Below are 15,256 nucleotides of genomic sequence, written 5' to 3' on the forward strand. Positions count from 1 at the left end.
TTCCTTTTCCTGATAACACCATTTTGCCTCAGAACCTTCACCCTCCTCCTCACTTGATAGTAAAGTGCTTCTTTATCAACCGCCACTCCATCAAAGTATGGTCCAATAATCTTAGAGACGTAATGAAAGAATTCTTCTTTGTAATAATGTAAAGACCCTTCAATGACCGCATCCAGGTACTGATGAGGCTCCATATCAAAAGTCATGATGCCCTCAAATGCCTGCAAAATCAACATGTCACATGGAGCATTGGGTAATGCCATTTCCAAGAGACTAAAAGTGAGGCAGGTAGTGTGAATGAGGATCAAGCTTGAGTTATGAGAAAGAGAAGTAGGAATCAGGGAGTGAGAGAAAGGAGGAGGAGGAAGACAAAGGGAGTAAGACAGTGGGGTGGGAACGAGTGTGTGATTTCTTTCCTAACAAGTAAGAGGTCATATGCTATCAAAGAAATATCCAGAATCTCAGTATATTATACTTACTGAAGAGGAGGAGCCAGAGAAGCTGTGTAAAGACATAGCTGATATAGATGGTAGGTAACCATTAGGTTTTTTTGCAATGTGGTTGGAGGGGGAGAATTGTGAAATCCATCCTTCCCCTAAAGCCTAACCCATTAGGGTTTTCTTTACTTGTTCTCTAAGTTTATTCAATTGCTAAGTTTACTTGATGGGCAAGTTGTTTTGTGAAAAAGACAACATTAGAACCTTAAGTTTTCAGTCTTATATTACATCATATACATAAGAGATAGCACTATTTTTAGAGACACTAAAAGAAAGTTTTTAGAGAAGATTTTTTGTATATTAATTTTAGAGAAAATAATACATCTTTTTTCTTCTCAGTATTTTGTGTTTTATCTTTCTTTATTTTTTATATTGGTTTTCTGTGTTTTTCGTGATTAAAGGATTACAACAAGAGCAACCCCAACAAAGCAAAATTAGAGCAGTCTTTCAAAATTGTAAACAAACTACGCAAAACAGAGTAAAATCCAAGAAATACTTAAAGAATATTATATAAAAAAAAAGCTGAAGAAGTTTAAGGAAACTAAAGGATATGGTGCGGTTTTTATTGACGGTTCCTAGATTTGAAGAGGGTTTATAGCTAGCCTAAAGTGAAGCTTACATTCAATCAAGTAGATAAACCATTTATAAATTGTTTTCATGCAAATTGAAAGAATTAATTTTATACTTCCAAACTAGCATCTTTCATGCATCCTATTCCTATCTATTGTTAGTAATCAATCGAGTGTTAATATGCATATATATATATATATATATATATATATATAATGGTTTGCAAATGTCTTGAACACTCTTTTTCTACCTATAATCTCAATAAAACAAGCAAATCTATGTATCATCACTGCAAAATCAATATAAAGAACTAAATGAATGGTACAAAATTATAATTAATCAACAAAAAGACAATAATTAGCTTAACATTGCCTCTTCCATAGAAAGCAATTGATTAAACACTATAACATTAGAAATGGTGGACAATGTCTAATTTAATTAAATTGTTTTCTTAATAGCTTCAACAAATATAAGATAATAAACTCACTATACAAGTTAAGCGAATCTTAAACAAGAAACAACCATATTCAAATCATAAAACAAGTTAAGCGAATTTAAAACAAGAAACAACCATATTTGAATCATAAATTGACCTCTGACCACACATTAAGAAACTTACAAAAAAAATGCATCGACAAAAAAATTTGAACAACAAAATTCAATCCAAGGTCAAATTACAATCCCAATTAACCCAAAAAACAACAAACAGATGATAAGAGAGTAGAGATTGCATGAATACCGGTTTAAAGGAAGGCTCAACATCTGGTTCAAAGTCTGACATCATCTCCCACAGCTTGTACTTGTACATATGCTCATGATCCTTCTTGAAGATTTGCTTCCGTTTCTTCATGGTCTTCAGCAAACACCTTACCTTACATGAAAATTAACAAAGTAGAGGACTCTATTATTGTTCTCTCTAATGTATGCTATAATGTCACCACTCTCATGAAAATTATCTTCAAAAAACATGTTATTCATGGCATCCTAAATCCATCCCTCGCACACATCATCGCTCACACAAAGTTCACAGTTATTTTCATCTTTCATCTTAAACAACCACTTTTGCCTCACCAATCTTTTCAGCATATGCCTAACTTGACCACCAACAGAGTTAGGAACATCAAGATTTTGTTGCTTGATGTGATTGATAATGGCAATTGTTTGGAGGAAAGTATCTTCGGATTCCATGTGAGCCATGGCATCTAAGATAGTTACCATGCATTAATCATCGCTCATACCAGGCATTGTGCAGGAATAGGAGGGCAAAGAGGAATGTGTGAAGAGAGGAATTTTTTAAAGCTAGAAAAGGAAGGCAAATAGCGCAATTTGTGAAGAGAGGAAAAGAGGAATAGAGGAATTTTTGAGGGATTTGTTTTCTAAGTAAGAAATGCGGTTAGCTTGGAAAGCAAGCATCCGCATCCATAATTTGGTGGGGGAGGAACGAAAGGGGGGGGGGGGAACTCTAGCACTCACCGAATAAATAGTGGCTCCATACTCCTTGCACATTTTGAATGCCATATGGTAAAACTAATTAGTGGAGAGAGTGGTATTACCAATTTTGATTAGGTTGGATCGGTGAGAGAGTAACAAACCATTGTGAGAGGATGGGAAAGGTTGAATAGGGCATGAGGAGCATGGTTGGCCTATAAAGGTCTAGTTTAGGAAGGATAGCTAGCTGTAGGGGTATAATCCGGCATAATCAAGTGTGAGATTTGCTATGGCAGAGCAAAAGGGTTGAAGCTTACTACTTATATGCAGTAGAAGCTATCGGAAATATGTTCCAGTGAGGGAGGAGAAAAGTAACCGACGACTAGCAAAACACCATAGTTGTGTTAAGCGTAGATGGGATGACAATATTGGCTGTGCCAATAGTTGCTTACAGGTAATTGAAATCATATGCTTTTAATGCACAATACAGCTTGCATAATCTTTTATGCCTTCATATGTTTCGTTATTTGGGAGAACCTTAACTTAATTTGAAAGTATAATACAATAAACATGTAGGAATTTTATGAATAGAAATTATAAATATTATTTATTTATTTGGTTGTCATAATACTTAAAATATTATAGTTTTATTTTTAAATAAATAAATAATAAAAAATAGTGTTCTAGTGAAAGAATACATCTTCAAAGTGGAAAGGTGCATGGTATTGGAAATGAAGCAACTTTTAACGCTTTGTATATTTTGAAGCATTGGGTATCTTCATATAGATGCAATCTTTTCTATAATAACAATTCATTTTCTACCACTAAATAATAATAACAAAAAAAAAATTTCGTTATTTTTGTTTTTTGCATTATTCATTCATAAAACAGAGAGAGAGTGAAAGATAAAGTTGTTTATTGTTTTTGAGAATTTGAAGTGTTACTATTCTTAGAAATTAGTCGTTGTATCCTGGGAGACATTCGCCATCTATTAATCCGTTGAGCACCAGTGCGGGGCGAAAATTGTCTTAAGGCCAAAGAATCAAATTTTCCCCTTGACTAACAGATTTTTCTATCATTTTCTTCTTGTGTATGTGTATTTGGTATTTATGTATTTAGCAGTAGAAACCCATATCTAGGATAACAGAACATAGGAAGATGTTTAAAAATTTCCTTCAATAGCCATTACTTTTCTTTGAATGGGGTAAATACACACTAGAAAGTAGCAGGTTGGTAACAAGACAATATCGGCTTTTTTGACTAGCAATAAACACAAATATTATTGTTGAGCGTAATTAGGAACAAGAATAGTTGAGCATACACATCATTAATAACAACGGAGTTTAGTGAAGTGATAAGTCTTAGCGACAACGACGAGACTGGGCTGGTGATGATTTGGGGTTGGGCTGGCTCATCCATTGCGTTGAAGACCAAGGCCATCACCAAAACGTACTTGCCATGTGAAATGGAATGACAAGTAAAAACGACATGTCATTTTGGCCTTTTTTTTTCCTTAGTAACTTGGTGGAATTAAGGAAGTGTCTATTTAAATCTCATTATATGTTGTTTTTATTTGATCTTAATAGAGGTGAGTATTCGTAAAGAGTTTACCACTGTATTCATTATCAGTGGGATGGCAGCTGACGTAATCATAGTCAATTGATTTTGTTCAAATTTTCACAACTAATAATAATAATAATAAAATAAAAAGAAAAAAGAAGAAAGAAAAATCTAATTTGTGGAGGTAAAATCATAAAACCTAGATAAATTTACCAACAAAACTTTTTTGTTTTGGGTAATAAAATTTACCTAAAAGAACATTTTTTTGATTAGAGAGAATAAGGAAGAAAATAAAAATAAAAAGCATGTTTGAACTTTGCACTGTTATTGGGACAAATATATAATATATATTTTAAGCAAGCATCAAATAGGCACTAATTCAGAAGTTTATATTAAAATTTTCTAAAGATATAAAAAAAATATTAGGGAAAAAATAAAAATAAAAACGATCCCTCCATTCTTCGTTCAACATCTTAAAAGAACCAAAGGTTAGATTTCAACTTTAGCCAAAAATAAATAAATAAATAAACAAGGGAGGTTTTAATTTATTTCGGAAAAAAAATAAAGAAGTTGTCCATTACCCTACATTAAAGTATTGAGAAATTTCGGTCACATTCAAATTGTTTGCCTAAACTAAACTTATTTAATTTAAAATTAACTGTATTTTGATACCTGTAATTTGGAATGGTTGAATATTGATTATAAAATTTAAAATGTTCCATATTATACACTCAATTTATAACTTGATTCATAATAAATTCTTAATTTCTAAATTGATTAAGAAAAAGTTTAAAAATTGAAAAAAATTAACTAATTTATTCAATTTATAAAACAAGATTAAAAATTAATTCATTGATTAATGATAAAAAAAATTATTTTTTCAATTTTTAAATTTTTTGTTGGTCAATTTAAAAATTGAAAGCTTAATAGATAAGTGCTTCAGGATTTAAAAAAAAAAAAAAGCATTGAGAGCATTAAGTAAAATATAAAAATACTAAAAAACAAATTTAAACATGCTATGTTATATAACCAAACATTTTTTTCACTTATTTTATTAAATGTGTATTAATAAAGTATCGTGAAAAATAAATGCTTATTATTAAAAAATAAAAATAAAAAATAAAAAAAAACACTCTCAAGCACACTTTTATTCTTGCACTTTTTAAAAATTTTTTGGGTGAATATTCTTGTTGCAATTTAATTACAGTGAAAATAGTCTTACTTTATATTACAATTTTTAATTTATTTTAAGAAATTAAATCACTGAATTCATATGTACATATCAGACTCTATAACTTGAGATGGGTAATGAACAAAGTGATTCAAGATTAGCATATATATACATATATATATATATATATATATATATATTTATATATAATATTATAATATTAAATATTCATAAAGACATATAAAAGTTCACCAGAAAAAGAAACTATATAATGGCTGTGTATCAAGACCAACCTTTCATTTAATTGTTTTTTTATTTTGCAAAAGTAAAAACCTTTTTATTTTTTATAGAAATAAGGAAAAAAAAAAAGAAAAAAGAAAGTTAAATGGATGTACCCTTGAGCACGACTGGGGAGAGAGCAATTGGAATTTATTTACATTCGATGTCCACCACGTAGGAACATTTTATTCATTCTCCCTAGTCCCTATAATTGGTAAATAGTAGGATGGAATATTGCCAAATTGTTGACATGAAAAGCATAGCTTAGTGAGTAGATTGGGTATTTTTAATTTTAAGAGGTTATTTTTAAATTTTTTTAATTATTCAAGTTATTTTTGTTAAATTCAATTATTTTTAAATTAATTTATTTGCAAAAGCCCTGAAACACAAGTATATTGGTAAGGTTTAAAATATTAGTATCGATAAAAAATATCAAATATTATAAAACATAGAAACAACTACATAAATATTAAAATTTATTAAAAAATTGGAATTTATTAGTGAAATTTCAGGAAATTTTTATTTAATCAATAGTTTAACAATTTCCTATACAAATTGAAAAATATTAATTATACCATAACATCACCATAACATTTCTTCTTATGTACGTATCATTATGATACCACCATAATACTTCCTCTTACATGTAAATTTAGCTTCCTCATTTTGCCTTCTAATATGATCTTTTTTAGTTTCCTTATTCGAAAAAGTATGCTACTCAATTCAATTTGTTTGAAACTTTGAAACTCTCTAATAGCTAGAGCTGAAGAATATTCATAAAATGGTAGCATATTAAGATATCCCAAGCTAAGTTACATATTATGTTTTTTTTTTTTTTTTTAATGATCAATATAAAGATAAATTAGGAAGCAATTGTTAGAATCAACAAGTCTTCAAATCATTTATTTGAAAAATTGGAAACTCTTTTTATTGGATGATCATGATACTTCCTAAAAATCGACATTCTAGATTAATGAAAATGCAATATCACCTTGTTTTGTTCAATAAGATATTAAAGTGAATGATTGACTCATTCCATATTAGAAATAATTGCAGAAACTTTTTTTGATAACACGAATTTCTATAAAACCATTTCATAGAAATTCATTGATATAAAAAGATTATAAAGCAAATCGACTTTGATTTGTTGTCCTTCCTTAGCATTTAGAGCCTTCAATTCTATGTAACGAACACTTTTAGAACCATTGGCTACAGGACAATTGTTAAGCAGCCCATCAGAGAAGTTTCTGCCGGCTTTCCAATATAGTTATGGCTCAATGCTTTAAAAATAAACTGGACAAGAAGAAAAGCTTTCATCCAAGAAAGAAAACTTTCATCTGGAAGATTCCTACTTATTTGTTTATTCAATCATCTAGATTATTGGTATTACTAGAAAACAAGAGAAAAAGTACAAGAATTAAAAACACAAAATTAGTGAGTATATAGTTCCTTTAGTTGACAATCAATTTGGTCATCTCTATCACTGGTTATCCCAATGAAAATTAGTTTACATAGGATATGACATTTCCTTTATGTATCACATCATAAAAAAAGGACAAAATATATTAAGCTTTATGATCATATGACCACCTATATAAATACAAAGAGAGGTTCACCTTGTCTACATACTAAAGCATCAAAAACCTAAAAATTAAGGATCTTTTTCTCTCTCTTTGTTTTCTATTTTCTTTCTCACCTAACATGATGAAGACTCCATTGCCTCCTCGTACCAGCATCTGACAACTATTGAATGACGGTAAGGACTACTTCATCGGGGACATTGTAAACCATCTGAATAAAAGGCGTAGCGAATGCAAATTGTGACTTAGATGAACTAAAGGAGATATTGATACCTATGCTTCAAAAAAATGCAGATGGAAGGCGTCAACTAGTTATTCCACCACCTAGTTCGATAGACGATGAGGTAAGTTTTTTAATTTGTTTTTTAATTTTAATTTAATAACTTATTTTTAAATTAGGGCACCAAGGAAAGGGAAAATCTTGTATTCTTTTAAATCTTGTATTTTTTCTCTTATTTCTACCAATACCAATAATCTCATTGATTGGATAGCCAACTAAGTAAGAATATTCCTAATGAAAGTTTTCTTTCTTGTCTAGGTTATTTTCAAAGTATTGAGCCATAAGTATATTGGAAGCTAGCAGGAACTTCTCTGATGGGACCGCTTAACGGTCAAACAAAAAAGTGTTCGCTGCATAGAATTGAAGGTTCTAAATGCTAAGGAAGGACAACAACTCTCTAGGTATCAAAAAAAGGTAAATATTTAGTTTATTGTGATCATTGTTTTTTTTCATTAATAAGATAAAAATAATAATAATTACAATTGATCATCAAATTTATCTTCATATTGATCATTGGGATATAACATAATATGTAACTTAGCTTAGGATATCCTAGTACGCTGCTATTTTAAGAATATTTTTCAGCTCTAGGCAATTAGAGAGTTTCAAAGTTTCAAACAAGTTGAATCGAGAAGCACAGTATTGCAAATCGAGAAACCAAGAAAGATCATATTAGGAGGTGAAATGAGGAAGCTAAATGTACATGTGAGAGGAAGTGTTATGGTGTTATCATAATGATAATACGTATGTAAGAAGAAACATTATGGTGCTGTTATGGTATAATTAATAATTTTCAGTTTGTATAGTAAATAGTTAAACTATTGATTAAATAAAATAGAACTAGAGTGTCTTTTTGTATAGTAAATTAAACACTATCTTATTTTTGTTATTATTAATACATAATTTGTGTGGATATGAAGATGCACATATTTAATATTGATTTTCCTGTGTTAGAAACTAGAACTAATTTAGTAATGGTATGTTCATGCCCATTTGTTATCTTACAAATAGATTTACATAAGGTGAACTCTCATGACCTATCATGTACGAAAATATAAATGGAAATATATATACATCATATGCAAATTTTTATAACTTTTATAAATTTATATACATTTAAGTAGATTCTATATTTTCAATGATTTTTTTTTTAATTTTTTAATGGTTTTATTCCTTTTTACCCCTTCTCATTCCTTGCTTAACAAGGAGCTTTTCTCTCTCTCATGCTTCTCCTATATATCCCCATTCCTCATTCCCCCCACTCTCTTAGGTTCCTCCTATATATCCTCATTCCCTCACTTCGTTCCCTCATTCCCTCACTTCGTTCCCTCACGGTTCTCCCCATTCCCTCATTCTTCCTCCTTCAGAATTCCCTCTCGCTCAGACCTCCTCTCTCTCTCTCTCTTGCTCTCATGGCGTTGAAGGACACCAAGGTTCACGATCTCATTTTAGACACATTTGATATCTTTGACATCCTTAATCCACCCACTCATGAGGAACAAGATCAGATGGGTATGCTTTTTAACGGGATTGTCTACTACCATAGATTTTCTACCCATTGATGAACCCTTCGTCGATGGTGGTATTCTGTACCGCCAGGTCAGGCTGTTGAGGAATAAGGGAACTATTTGAAAGTGGCTGAACATGCAATACTAACACAGCCCATAAGTAATTTTCCACTAGCAATCAATTTTGGCTTCTGTTTGTGCTCTTTTTTTTTTTTTTGTTGTTGTTGTTGTTGTTGTCTAAAGAAACTTCATGCATTTACTTACAAGGAAGAAAACCTTCCATATAAAAGTTGTAACACAAGCCAATGCTATGCTATAGTGTTATGTTTAGAAGTGGCAATTCGTGTTTATGTATTGTGTTCGTGTCAATCCATTTAATAATTTTATCAAAAATGCTAAATCCTAATCCGATCCGTTTATTAATCATGTTAGGTATCTAAAACACTAACCCAATCTGTGTATAAACAGATCAATCTGATATGATCCGTTTAACATAATTATTTTAACAGATCGTATTGATCTATTAACCTAAATATTGATTTACTCATCCAAAAATTAACTTATTTATTAAAAATTAATATATTAATTCAAAATCAATCTATTTATTAAAAGTTAATTTGTTTATTAGTATATCTCTTTTACTAATTTGAAAATTAAGCTCATTTTTTAAAATAATTTAAAAATAATAATTAAAAAAACAACATAAAAATAATTTAAACATTAAAAAATTAAAATATAATATTTAAATTTTATAATAATATATTTTCAAATTATATTTGTAAATCTTAACTCATAACATATAAATTTTATGTGTTTTTACAAAATAAATTTATTTTATAATATTTTTTATTTATTAAATAATATATTATAAATAAAATTATAATTTAAAATTAAATTTAATAGATTGTAATAAATAGATAATCATGTCGGTCGAAACCTAGCCTTCCTGGAGCCAGAGCTCTATGGGTGGGAACCGTACTCAGAGAAACAGAGAGACATGGTGTTTCAGAGCCCTCACCTGTGGCAGACGATGAGACTTCAAGTTCGCTCCGAAGTTCCCTAAACATACTATGTCCACTGTCATCAATCCGAATCCGAAGATCAACGGCCGTGATTCTTCCTTCTCAGGCGACGATGGTCACCCCACAAGCCAATAAGATCAATGTTGGTTTCGAGCTTTCCAATGGATTCCCACCCTCCCAAAAGCCAATAGGAGCCACAAACCCTTAGACCATTCTGGGAAGTCTGTAAATAATGAATCGTCGATGAGGACCCGGATTCGGGTAAGGCTCAGTGGGTGAAACATCGGGGAGATCTTTGTTTGGGGAATTGGAGGGGGAGAACTCTGGCGTCGATGAGCCTACGGTCGTTGACGGTGTGACAGTTTTCTTTCATGGGAAAGATGATTCTTAGAAAATATTACGAATTTAAATGTAGGGGGGTTAACGATTTAACGGCAAATTTGTTTAATCAGAGCCCCGCAGATTAAGTCTAAAAAAAAAGGGTCGAATCAGAAATTGAATATGAATGTTGGGAGCTCGCATTCCAATTCAAACGTGTCCGGTATGAACTTCGATGGCTCAGTTTCTAATGCAAACGGGTTTGATTCCAGTTCTCCTAATATGAATACGGTTACAAACCGGTTTGATTCAAATATTTATTTCGTCAATTCAAATTCAAATGGGTTGAATTCGAATTATACCGTGCTTGATTCCAATTTTCATGGTAAAATTTCCAATATTAACGGGTTGTTGGATTCGAAAATTGTTGGTATAAACCGAAATTCAAATAAGTTGAAATCCGATTTTGTAGAACAAAATGAGGATCTTGATGATGATGATGATGATGGCTGGGAATTGAAGGGCGCAGATGCGGAAAAACAGGTTAGCAACATGTATTCCAATCCAATGTAGAAGTAGAGTTTTTTCATTCTCGTTTGATTGACCTTTCAAGTACGTGGTTTTTCTCTTTGTTGCCGAGCACACACTAAGGAAATGAAGATACTGTCCTTGTGTCTTTTTGTGTTGATTTTAAGATAATTAAAATATAGGCGGGTACCGAATGAACCTCCTGGTTTACTAACATATATTTAAAAGCTAAATTAATTCGGGCAGATAAGTTTCTTTATAAGTATAATTGATTATATTTAATTTTTATATCTGGAACAAGGAGTTGATTAGTTGCCAGGACTAAATGTCAATAGAGATACGTGGGTGGATAGAGAAGGAAATTCAGGCCGGTATTGTTTTACAAATTCGTTTTCTTAGTATCAACCATGCATTTTTCTTGGAAATTCGGTACTAATTTGCATTGTTGAATCTCTGTATGTTCTTGACTGTGCTTAAATTTGTCAATGAAGTTTTTGCACACTTGATTACAACTCAAATATTATTATTTGCATTTTGGGCATCTTAATGTCTTAAATACAAGCATAAATGAATTAATATGTTGTTCCATCAAGTTTGACATTTTCTCATTTAAAGCTTGACGGAAGATGGACCGAACATCTTAAAGAAGCTGGACAGACATTTTGATATGGCAGTACCGATCATGGTTCTATTGATGTGTCCATTCCATCAGCCACTTCTCAAGGAACTGATGAATGGAAGGCATTTGACTTCAAACCAAGTTTTTTTATTCAAGATGATCTTTCCTCTGATTCGTACTCTAAAAGCAAGAATATTGAAACTGATACTGGATCAAATGTCTCTGAAGTTGTTATAACTGTTGATTCTGATGTAAAGTTTTGGCACTTTAAGGATGCATTTTCGGAAGCTCAAGTAAAGCCAAATATGGTCAGTCAGCTGCATTTAGATTCCTTTTTTCTTTTGTCGTTTGTTGAGTTTGTGTTTTTATAAGTTTAACTTTTGGTTGTCGGAAATAGCAAAGGTTGCGTCTCCTGCTTCTTTGGTGGGACACACAATAGATGGTGATGGTGCTTGTGGTCCTAATGATGTTTTTACTGCATCTGAGCGGTTTTTAATGAATCTGGGGATTAAAACTTTGCATTTACTTTCAACCCAAGTTCTGTCACTGAAGATGGTATTATTTCAGGTTCTAATTCTAGAGAAAGAAACAAGATATTGCAGGAATAACTTCTTCTCCAGGTGATGAGCCTGATGACGATGTTTGGGAAAATGCTTCCTTCAAGTGAAACAACGCAATGAAACTGTTTGACTTAATTTGATATTTACTCAAAATTCAAGTTTTGTAAATAGGGAGAAGCGTTGATTGCTCACAGTCCTCCAGCCAATGTTATTCCCACATGCATTTGACAGAGAAATTTCAGGTGGTGACTCTTTCCGTATATTTATTTATTGAAATAAAATATTATAACTAGAATTCTAGATCATATTTAAGAATTATCATTATCGTTATATATTCATTAATGGACAATTTTTTATGTAAATTATCTTTTTCTTGACTTAGCAATTTGCAACTAGCTTGGATATAAAATTATAGCTTACTGAAATTGTGGTATGAACAGCTCAACTTGATATTTCAGTTCCCATTATCTATCCATTTTATAGTTCTCTCTTTTTTATGTTTTTCAGCTTTCTGATAAATTGTATGATAAATTGATATGGATATAATTTCTCTCTGTTTAAACTTAAACCGCCTTTTAAATGTGCATGCATGTCATTCGCTAAGTTAAATGTGCTACTTTCTTGTTAATTTATTATACAAGTATTTTAATTTTGTTCAGTCTATGGTTTTCAGTGGAATAATGTAAAATTGGAGAATAATTGGAAAGCCTTGCCCCTATCCATTTTTTGGCGATGAAGGACTGGAAATGGATGATTCCTCAATCCATCAAGATGTTTTTCCACATAAACCTTCATTGTAGCCAATAAATAGTATCAAATCTGCTGGTTCTGGTTTATCTGTTAGTGACCTCATATCAAGTTTATACAGTCAAGTTGAGCCAAACACTTCTGAGAATCATACCCCAAAAGTAAATGGAAATGGGATTTATTCTTCCATAAGAGGAGTGGAGCTTGATCTTCTCAATCAGGATGATGATTTTGATGATGATTCCTGGGAATTTAAGGATGCCTCTGCAAATGCTACAGCCCAGAACCAAACTTATGTAGCCTGTGTTCAAGATTCACCATATACTAAATTACAGTTAAATGATTGTCAATTGTGTGGAGTTGTATCACAAGTTGAATGATGAATCATGCTTCGTTGCATTGGGCCATCTTGGAAATCTAAAGGTTGGTGAACATTTTATAATATTTCTTTGATATATAAGTTGTTAATATGCTAATGCTACCATTACTAAATTTGTGAAATGCGTATTTTGTTAGAAAGCTCAAAGTAGTGCTGCTCTTTCTGGTGAAGAAGCAAAAGCAAAAGCTCTTGGTGAGGAATTCCAGGTCAGTGACTAATTAGTACTTCTATTTTATTCATAATGTTTCCTTATAGTTGAACTGTTTAAATGTCTTTTATGGATATATAAGAACTTTTTTCTTTTCATTCAGTACGGAACTATTTTTAGAACCTTGTTGGCAGAGTGGGCATAGAATGTGAAGTACAGAGTGAAGTTGGTTGTTTTTGTAGTTGGACGATAATATTTGTTATTTGTGTTATTCAATAATTTGTATTATCATCACTGTCCTTTGAATTTTAAATACCATTGTAGGCCATTTGTAGTATTAGCTTTGCAACATAGAGTTGTAGTTTTAAACGAGTAGTTCTTGGATTTCTGACTTCCTTTTCCTTTCTTATTGCAGAAACTCTATAATCAACCTTGCCAAGATAATATGATCTCCAAAGAATTGCAGTTGGAGAATCTTTCATCAAGAAATACATGCCTCAGTGAACTTCTTGAAGTTCTCCAGTAACCAAAGTTCAAAGTTCTTGAGTCAGAATTTCAGTTTTCAAAACAATTTTTATTGGTACTCATTTGCATTGGTAAGATGAGGAGCCATGAAACTACATGTTTTACCATGCAACATGCTTCCACGTTTATGTGGTGAATTAGCATCCCAATGGAACTTGGGAGATTTTTCAGTTGGCTTCAGAGATTTTTATCACCTTGTTTACGGCAACTTGTTTATTTCCTCTAATTTTAGGTGAGAAGGGATGTAAGTTTGCTTTGACCTTTTGTTTTTGGGAGTCAGTTTCTATGCATCCTATAAATCTCAGCACAATAGAAATGCGTTGTTCTCCCAGGCCCAAGTGGCATTGGTTTTGTTATCCAAGCTACGCTTTTAATATTTAAAAAAGGAAAAAAAAGAAAAATGCAAAGAATAGTACTTTTACAATATGAATACAAAAGGGAACACATTGAGAGACAAGCAGTAGTGCTTGATTTCTTTATACCTTTCCCTCAATCTGGAATTTTTTTTTTTAAAATTTTTAATTTTAATTAATTATTTATTTATTTTTAATTTTCATGTCAATATCTCACACCAATAATCCATTCTTTGGGCTTTGAAATTAGAAACACGCCATTCCTCAAACTAACTACTCTGTTTCCCTTCCTTCTAATCTATGCCTTTTCTTCGCATCTCCAGCTCAATCCTCTCTCTTTGTAAAACAGACACACACGTATATATATATTGTAAATGGTATGTGAATTTTGTGCTTGCTTTTATGTTGTCTGAAAAGCTCATTATTATTCTCCTGCCTTGTTTAATATCAGTAATCGAAGAGAAAATATTCCAGGAGATAAACAATTTCGGGACGTCGTACTGCAACCTTACTGCTTTCTCGAAAAATGGAAATGCTGATTGCTTCGTCAACAAAGTTGCAGAGAGTCTGAAAGACGAACCATGTTCGCGTGCAAGTGAGATTCCTTGTATCAGCCTTGTATGGTTCTCAAACTCCCTGGATTACCAGACGCTGCTGGACAAATGCAACATAGATATCAATACCACAAAAGAAGCCGCAATGTTGCCAACTTGCATACCAAAACTGACTGAGGCGCTTTTGATTGAAGATTACACTGAGACTAAGATTCCGCTTAATCCAAAGTATACTAGAATTGGGGTCGGCTCCCAAGATCAATGGATGGTTGTGGTTGTTACCAGTTGTAGTTTCAATGGAAGCTTTTCTAATGAATCTGCACTCTCTTTTGCTTCGCTTGCTTCATTTGCTTGATTGAATCTTTGGTGGGGTGGATCTTCATTGCTTTGCTTAACAGCTGAAATGTTGTTCGCTTTTGATTCATTTTGCTGGGTGTTTGTAATCGTGTTGCTTTTAAATGTTTTCTTATACAAGGGTATGCACTTATCCGTTTATGGAAATACGATTAGGGACTTTTTTTTTGGCTCACTCCTTTAGGGACAATTTGAATTACAATATATTGTCCTTCAATTTTTTTGAATGTTAAAAGATTAATATGTTTTACAGTCAAAAAGACTCAAAACATAAAT

General features: G+C 31.7%; 1 long non-coding RNA gene across 7 annotated transcripts; it reads left to right on the plus strand.

Moving 5' to 3' along the window:
- Positions 1-9,791: 9,791 nt before the first annotated feature.
- On the plus strand, positions 9,792-15,155 carry LOC125421143 (uncharacterized). 7 transcript variants are annotated; one of them, XR_009634517.1, is made up of 7 exons: positions 9,792-10,756; positions 11,357-12,162; positions 12,594-13,090; positions 13,184-13,252; positions 13,610-13,951; positions 14,396-14,449; positions 14,547-15,155. It is a non-coding gene; the product is annotated as an uncharacterized LOC125421143 (long non-coding RNA). The 7 variants fall into 7 exon arrangements; XR_009634516.1 differs by lacking the exon at positions 14,396-14,449 and having other exon boundaries at positions 11,357-11,668; positions 11,758-12,162; positions 14,524-15,155; XR_009634514.1 differs by lacking the exon at positions 14,396-14,449 and having other exon boundaries at positions 11,357-11,668; positions 11,928-12,162; positions 14,524-15,155.
- The last annotated feature ends 101 nt before the right edge of the window (positions 15,156-15,256 follow it).

This window comes from Ziziphus jujuba, chromosome 10 (assembly GCF_031755915.1).
Source record: "Ziziphus jujuba cultivar Dongzao chromosome 10, ASM3175591v1".
Taxonomy (NCBI): domain Eukaryota; kingdom Viridiplantae; phylum Streptophyta; class Magnoliopsida; order Rosales; family Rhamnaceae; genus Ziziphus; species Ziziphus jujuba.